The sequence below is a fragment of the Armigeres subalbatus genome, chromosome 1 (assembly GCF_024139115.2).
Source record: "Armigeres subalbatus isolate Guangzhou_Male chromosome 1, GZ_Asu_2, whole genome shotgun sequence".
Lineage (NCBI taxonomy): Eukaryota > Metazoa > Arthropoda > Insecta > Diptera > Culicidae > Armigeres > Armigeres subalbatus.
The window spans coordinates 140,427,993-140,436,760 of record NC_085139.1 but is presented as its reverse complement, the minus strand read 5'-3'; the positions used below and the strand labels follow the sequence as shown (position 1 = coordinate 140,436,760).

At 36.9% G+C, this 8,768-nt stretch overlaps 1 long non-coding RNA gene across 1 annotated transcript; it reads left to right on the top strand.

Annotated features, from left to right (window-relative positions):
* The first annotated feature begins 1,715 nt into the window (after positions 1-1,715).
* Positions 1,716-6,869, top strand: LOC134206803 (uncharacterized). Its single transcript, XR_009978318.1, has 3 exons — positions 1,716-1,875; positions 2,102-2,301; positions 6,339-6,869. It is a non-coding gene; the product is annotated as an uncharacterized LOC134206803 (long non-coding RNA).
* Positions 6,870-8,768: the final 1,899 nt, after the last annotated feature.

The window sequence follows — 8,768 nt, the reverse complement described above, 5'->3', positions numbered from 1 at the left end:
GGTCGCACCCACTCACTCTAGCTGATGTCAGAAGGACAACAGTGCCCAGGCTGCACTACCACCTAAGTACAAAACCCTTAGCTGGCGGTCGATTGTCATCGGAAGACCCGTGGAAGCGTGAGATTGGAACTTGTGAGGACCAGAGCTGTGTAGGTCGCTCCTTCCCAGATGTCTGGTTGCAGGTATTAGTTTACCTTTCTCTAAAAAATACACGAGACACTAAATACATGATTGCTTTTGAGGAATTACAATTCCACTTGTTTTATGACAAGTAAGACATTCTCCCAAACAAGTTCTAAAACTAATTTTCATAACTGTAAAAATAGCTAATCAAAGTTACACAGTCGATTGAACTGCACTGGAGTTGGCTGCGCTCATTAAATGTGAACCAAGTCTGGGCGGCTGCTTGCTTTAGCCTTGATTTGGGCCCAGATTCATATTTACCGTAGACCAGCACATCGCTTACTTGCAGGTTTCACCATCTCTTTTTTATTTGTATGTGTGGTCGACCAGATGTCACGTTGGAGTTGAGTAATTGAGGTTTGGTGCATTGACTGGACCAATTGGAACTTCGTATTCACAATAGCCTGGCCTTCTTGATCCGTGCTTCAATGTCGATCTTCCGTCGATGATGGTCGACGTCGTGGATATTGAGAATTTATGACCATCTACACTGCTTGCCGGGTTACCTTTGTTTGCAATTTCATTGACTACGAAAGGGTTGTTGTTTGAATCACTAGAGAGCGCCCTGGTCAATGAAGTGCGATACGAGTATTACGCGAGAGGCCCTACATAGCGGAGCTTTGTCTGACCCATGAAGCGAAGATGCATTGCTTTTTAGCGTAAGCGATAAGATCATGGTGGGGTGAGTGTGCTGATCTAGCAATTTATTGCTGTGAAGCATGTAGACGACTCCGATTTAGCTGGTGATGATGATGAAGTCCAAAGTATAATGTTTATACAGCAAACATGTTCAAAATAACATACTCTACAACTTTGCTGATGACATCAAAACCAAAAAAAAATCCTCGAAAAAAAATTGTTTTGCTCGGGTATTTATGTAAATTAACCCTTGAAATTTATATTTCTGCTAATGCAGAGAAAACATATAAGACTATCCTAGGAAGACACCGTGGCGAAAAAATGCCGTTTAGGAGGTCAAAACATTTTCGATCGTCTATTTTCAGGATGAACCCATTGTGCGGAGTTTTCTCAACTACCTACTAATGAGATTCTGAGAAGTGGTTCTATGTTGGCCTTTTATACATGTAGTATATATCCAACTTGGACTTTATTTTGTTTAGAGTGCACGTCAAATGACAGCTGCCTACAGTCCAATACACTTAAGCATAATTCATATTGCATTCACACACACATGATATTGTAATATTGTATTCGTTTAAAAGGTCTGAACAATATACTACTCGTTCTCAGTTTGGTATTGTAGATCCAGTTGAAAACCGAACTGAGCTCTCGCGACAATCGCATTTTCTCTCATTTCCGGGTGTCGCAACTGCATCGCAAGTAGTGCGCATCTATGCCATAGACGTGCGCCATCATGCGCACCACTCGCGATGCAGTTGCGATATTTCGAAATGGAAGAAAATGCGATTGTCGCGAGAGCTCAGTTCGGTTTTCAACTGGATCTACAATATAACTTATCTCAAGAGTACTATCTTTTAAACCCATCCGAAAGAAAGGATATAAAACAAGTGGCGACGAGGTTGATACCCGGTGTATTAGATTTTATTGCAAAGAGGACGCCATAGTGAACCGATTGGATCTTGGATTGGATTTTTAACAAGAGTACGGTGTGGTACAGTGGTAGAAAAAAAGCAATTTTGATCGGCCATTGGGGTAAAATTAGAAGCTACGGTAAAGTGATTTTAAAATAATACTGTGTAACTGTGCATTTACCATACAACTTGGCAACATCAAAAATTGAATATTCTAACCCAAATTTAATCAATCATTTTCCACGTGGGGTTTTTGTAACAATACAATAACATAGCTATTGTTCTAGACAGTGTACAAAGAGAATAAGGGAACAATAAGATTTCATCATTGAAAGCTAATAAAAGTGTTTTTTATAATTACCTAGGCAAACTGCTTTGTCACCATAAGAGGAAAGGCATTGGGCGAAGTTGTTTTCGTGAGGCCAAACACGAGGAAATCAACTGGGGCGGTTTCGCATAGCTGGCGGTTTTGACGATACCGGACCACTCTCCCGCCTCCCAGTAAGATCGTTTCCGAAGTGGAAAGAACTTTAGACATTGTCGGCAACTGTCGAGGATTTCTCGGGTGAGTCAAAATTTGTGATTTCTCTTTTTCATACATAGAATTACATTGCATTATTTTTTATTTTTTGAAACAATCTATTCTCCTTTTGATTATTTGTGCTATTTACATCGCGTTTTTTTAAATTAAATTGTCCATCCTATTCAAATTCTTTATTGTTCAATAGCTTTTGTATTGAACGGCTTGAACATGGCGCAATCTGCTCTAGCCACTAACATCGAGCCCTATAGGAAAAGGAGCGGGTTTTACAGAATGGGCAGAGCGTTTAGAATATCTTTTTTCAATTAATTCCGTTCAAGAAGAACACAAAAAAGCATATTTAGCTACCTTAGGTGGCCCAGTGATTTATTCCGAATTGAAATTATTATTCCCTAATACCGATTTAAATACTATTGCATATAATACCATGATATCAAAATTGAAGGCCAGATTCGATAAAGTTGCACCTGATATTATTCAGCGTCTCAATTTTAATAATCGGGTCCAGCAAAAAAACGAATCGGTGGAGGATTTTGTTTTAGCGGTCAAATTACAGGCCGAATTTTGTACATTCGGTGACTATAAATCTATCGCCATTAGAGATCGCATTATTGCTTGAATAAGGGATAAAGCCCTCCAGCAGCGGCTCCTCAATGAGGAATACTTGACATTAGGTAATGCCGAAAAAATAATTGCCACATGGGAGGTAGCAGGTGCAAATACAAGAGGGTTAGCAGATAATAGCATTGTGGAGAGGATAGCTGCAATTGATGTGGCTGGTACAAATAACAGCAGGCCACGCACCACGCTAGAAAAGTTGCTTGCAACTATAGATTTGGCTAGAGCTTCTAACGAAGATCCAGGTGAAGGACACAGCCGGGGACCAGTCAAAACGAGGTTGGGTTTTAGACCAAATCACCAGAGAAGCCAAGCACACAATAGCCCTCTCCATCCCCATCAGTGTTGGTGCTGTGTTTACAAAATTTTCCTTTGTTTGCTGTTAGAACTGTCATATTTTTCTTGTTTGCTGTTAGAAAACAACAAACAATGCGTGGAAACACTAAAAAAAATATCGCAAATTTGAACTAGACATCAGGTGAAAATGATAATTTTCATTTTGATTCAGTGTGCAGCAAAAAAAAATTCACGCTGTGATAGTGTTGGTAAAATCTGCTTGGAGACCTCAATAGTGAACGAATGGGACCATACAGTTCTAGGATGCGAGGAGATTGGAGGAGCAACCGAGGAAGCCAAAGAGGACAATATGCGGATTTCATCTGTGATTTCTGTGGCATAAAAGGCCACATGAAACGTAAATGTTTTAAGCTGAAAAATATGAAGAGAGATGCAGTTAATTTTGTGGACCAGGGAAAAAAAGAGGAAAGTAAGGACGAGAGTTTTGAGGACTTATTCAACAGATTGAGAGCAGACGATTCTGGGAGTGAAGAGGATTGGGATGCAGGTGATTTCAAGTGCATGAATGTGACGTCTATTAGAAATAACCCATGTACTATAGAGTTGATTATGGATGGCAAAAAGTTGCAAATGGAGATTGATTGCGGGGCTTCGGTGTCGGTAATTGGTAAAGATCAATACTTTAAGAAATTTAATAAACCTTTCACACAATGCAATAAGAAGCTCGTTGTGGTTAATGGAGACAAGCTTAAAATTGAAGGACAAGCAAATGTTATGGTCGAATTTAAAGGTAAATGTGAAAAATTTAAGATTTTGGTGCTAAATAGCAGCTATAATTTTATTCCATTGATGGGCCGGACTTGGCTAGACGTATTTTTTTCCAAATTGGAGAATTTTTTTTAATGATCCAGAAAATATTAATAAATTATTGATTGATGGAACTGATTCTATTGTAAGTGAGATAAAAGAGAAGTATTCTAACGTGTTTAGGAAAAAATTATCCATGTCCATTGAAGGCTATGAGGCTGATCTAGTACTGGTAGTAAAGTGTTCTGCGCATTAGATCTGGAGGGTGCTTATACTCAATTATTATTATCTGATGGATCAAAAAAATTTATGGTTATCAACACCATTAAAGGACTCTATACTTACAATCGTTTGCCCCAAGGAGCTTCAGCCAGCGCTTCTATTTTTCAGCAAGTTATGAATCAAGTGCTACAAGGAATTGATTATGTTTAATGCTATTTGGATGATGTATTAATTGTGGGTGCTAATATTGAAGAGTGTAAGGAGAGATTAATAATGGTTTTAGCACGACTTTCAAAAGCCACCATAAAAGTAAATTTAGATAAATGTCGTTTTTTTGTTACTGAACTGGACTACCTTGGACATATTATTGGTGAAAAAGGATTATTACCATGTCCGCAAAAAACTTCAACTATTCAGAAAGCTAAAGCCCCAACAAATGAAACTGAGCTGAAATCATTTCTTGGTTTGATAAATTATTACAATAAATTTATTCCCCGTTTGTCGGTGAAATTGTACCATTTGTATAATTTAATGAAGAATAGAGTAAAATTTGTGTGGGATGAAAATTGCGACAAAGCTTTCGAGGAAATTAAACAATCATTAGTGGAAGCACGGTTTTTGGAATTTTATAATCCTAATAAACCTATTATTGTTGTATCGGACGCATCCAGTTATGGTCTTGGAGGAGTTATTTCTCATGTTATTGACGGAGTTGAAAAACCGATATGTTTTACATCATTTTCACTTAATTCAGCACAGCGTAAATATCCTATTTTGCACCTTGAGGCACTAGCATTAGTGAGCACTATAAAAAAATTTCATAAATATCTATACGGACAACAGTTTCAAGAGGGTAAAAACTCTATTTACGTGACACGACTACAGCGATATGTTCTTGAACTTTCTATTTATGACTTTGTGATTCAATACAGACCTTCAACGAAAATGGGAAATGCGGACTTCTGCTCCAGATTTCCTTTAGATCAAATGGTTCCTAATGAATTAGATGCGGAAAACGTGAAAAGTTTGAATTTTGGTGAAGAATTACTTATTGATTTTAAAATGACGAATTTCTTCAGCAAGTTGTGTCATATCTACAAAATGGTTGGCCGAAAAAGTTGGGAAAACAATTTATAAACATTTTTGCCAACCACCAAGATTTGGAAATTATTTATGACTGTTTGTTGTATCAGGACAGGGTGGTTATCCCGTGCGTAATGCAGAATAAAATATTGAACTTATTGCATGCCTATCATGCAGGAGTGGTGAAAATGAAGCAACTAGCTAGACGGAATGTCTATTGGTGCGGGATTAATAGTGATATCGAAAAGTTCGTTTCAAATTGTGATGTATGTAATAGTATGGCAATAATACCCAAGCAAAAGTTGTTATCTAAATGGATCCCTACTACTAGACCTTTTAGTAGAATTCACATCGATTTTTTTTATTTCAAACACCATATTTTTCTATTAATAGTCGACAGCTACTCCAAATGGATCGAGATCGAGTCGATGAAAAATGGGACTGACGCTAGTAAAGTTATTAATAAATTAGTTGAATTTTTTGCAAGATTTTGGCTACCAGATACGTTAGTATCTGATGGGGGTCCACCTTTCAACTCTTATGCATTTATCAGTTTCCTTGAAAAACAAGGCATCATTGTGCTCAAAAGTCCTCCTTATCATCCATCGAGTAATGGTCAGGCCGAAAGATTTGTAAGAACCGTTAAAGAAGTCATGAATAAATTTCTGATTGATAGAAAAGTTATGGAATTGAGCTTAGATAACCAAATCAGTTTATTTTTAATAACTTACCGTAATAATTGTTTGGCAAAAGACGGGAAATGTTCATCAGAACGAATATACTCGTTTGCTCCAAAAATATTAATTGATCTTGTACATCCAAAAAAGCAATTTCAACATAATTTGATCAAATCACTACCGCATGATGATACTAACATCCTTGAAAAGGATGGAGAGGTCCATCACGGATCAAATGATCCATTGAGCAATCTGACAGCGGGTGATGAGTTGTGGTACAAAAATCACAACTCTCACATAAAAGTTAGATGGATAAAATGCAATTTCATTAAATGGCATTCTCGAAATATTTTACAGGTGCAAATTGGAAACGTTCCAACCATTGCGTACTGCAACCAAGTACGAAGATGTAAGTCAGAAGACAACTGTAGACGGGACGTGGTAGTCGTTTTGAGACGATGCGATGAGGATAGATCAGAGAATAATTTCTCACGAAATGATGAAGGAGGGGCAACAGGCAATGAAACGCCGGCGAACATCGTTCCTCGAGCTGGCGTTAAACGAAAGAGTGACGAATTGGCAGGTTTTACACCGAGGCGATCGAAGCGAATTAAGAAATCTAAGAAAGAGGATGTATATGTTTATAATTAATCAGGTCTATTGGCTTTGATTTGTCTGAGTTTATTGATTTTCCTTAAATTGAATATAAAGTTCATTCGAATTGTTGAATTTAAACTTCTGAATTTTGAACTCTACTTAGTATTAGTCGTCAGTGAATGCTGGAAATCTAAAAAACCCAAAGGGGTAAGGAGTTGTAGTATATATCCAACTTGGACTTTATTTTGTTTAGAGTGCACGTCAAATGACAGCTGCCTACAGTCCAATACACTAAAGCATAATTCATATTGCATTCACACACACATGATATTGTAATATTGTATTCGTTTAAAAGGTCTGAACAATATACTACTCGTTCTCAGTTTGGTATAACTTATCTCAAGAGTACTATCTTTTAAACCCATCCGAAAGAAAGGATATAAAACAATACCAAGGTCAATTTATGTCTGTTTGGCTATTGTTGTCAACAATTCACATTGACCGTTAATTAATTATACTACATACTTAATTTTTATTACCGGGATCTCAGCAAAATGTTCAACTTTTACCGAGATTCGCACAGCCGTGTCCCAATGAACATGTTTTTTGCCGAGACTTCTGTCAAAGTTGCTGAAAGTCAGCAAATAATTTGCCGAAAATCAGCTAACAAACGTAATTCTTTCCGGAATATCAGTTATTTATTTTGCTGGCGCACGGCTGTGCGGATTTTTGCCGAGCTGCAGAAATAAAAACTAAGTTATTGCGTTAAAAGGAAGGGTCATCCTGAGCATTTCACCTGTCTACTTTCTGGAACTACTATTCTCCTTGATCACGTTCTCCTTGAGAACGAGCTGCTTTAAGTTGTCAAGATTCGTCTCGGCAGTTTGAGGGTTAACGTTAAGACACTGCACACCAGAGAATTAGTGATTTATCATAGATTTATTAATGATTAATGAATAATGGATCATTCAATCATTATTCAATCATCATAGTCATACAAAAAATATGATTTAATCATCAATCATAAATCATTAAACCTAGAATCTTACATTTAATCATTATTCACTAACCATATTCACAATTGTTTTTAGTTTATTCATTAGTCATCAATTTTAATCATTTGCATGTCCAGAAACTTTCATTGAATTCTGAGAGGGTGCTGCCAACAGTTGTTCGAGTTGTTGCGAAATCCCTCGTATTTACATCTATATAATCAAAGGTGTTACTCAATTTTGCGAGTGACTGTAAGTTGCCGTGACGAACACATTTTCTGCATTCACAATCTTCTACAACTGCAACAGTTATTTCGTAGTTCAAAGAAATTGTTTAATATTGATTAAAAATATGTATAGATAGTTGGGAAATTGATTTTATTTATAGACAAGAATTGTATTATAAACTATCGACTTGTACATTAATTAAATGAATGGAAAAATACCTGTAAAAACTATAAAACATCCTTGCAGAAACGAACATGGATGAATTTTATTGCTGCAAAATCGCGATGTTTTTCTAGACGCCGTTGTGCATCAATTATGTCACATTAGGTACGTATATCCATCTCCGTTATTGAAAAATCGCTTGAAGGCTATTGCATTGCGTGCGCTCGATTGGATAGCTGCTGCCTTTTTGCTCCACAGATATCATGGCAGCACGTCCTCTTGGATGCTGTAATTTGTGTCAATAATATGCTATTTCTTACCTCCTCCTTCGATCACCATTAGCAAATGTGTTCGAGTCATGCAGGTTTTATCACAAGAAATCGACCAGGTGACGCTCATTCATCGATATTACTGTCAGCGTAGTTTAATTGGCTATGTTATCACACCTGTGGAACCACTACCGGATGCGTACGTGTAAGAAAGAAAAACCAAAGTAGTATAAAAACCATCCAAGTCGCTGTAGCATGAAATATTGATGCCTATTAGATGATGAGCTCTTGAGTCTAAAACTGTTGCAAAGAAGCAAAAAATAAACTTATATAGAAAATAAGTAGAAGTTTTACAAAAATTTCAATTGAAAGTCTGCATCATTATGTAAGAAATATTTCCCAAAAGAGAAAATTACTATAACTATAACTGTAACCACAGTTGCATCCGTCAAGCAAGTTGCTTTGAAAAAGAAACCCGGTTTGGTACCATGCAAAAAACTGGGATTAGGTTCACTGAATTAAAGCTAAAATTATTTGCC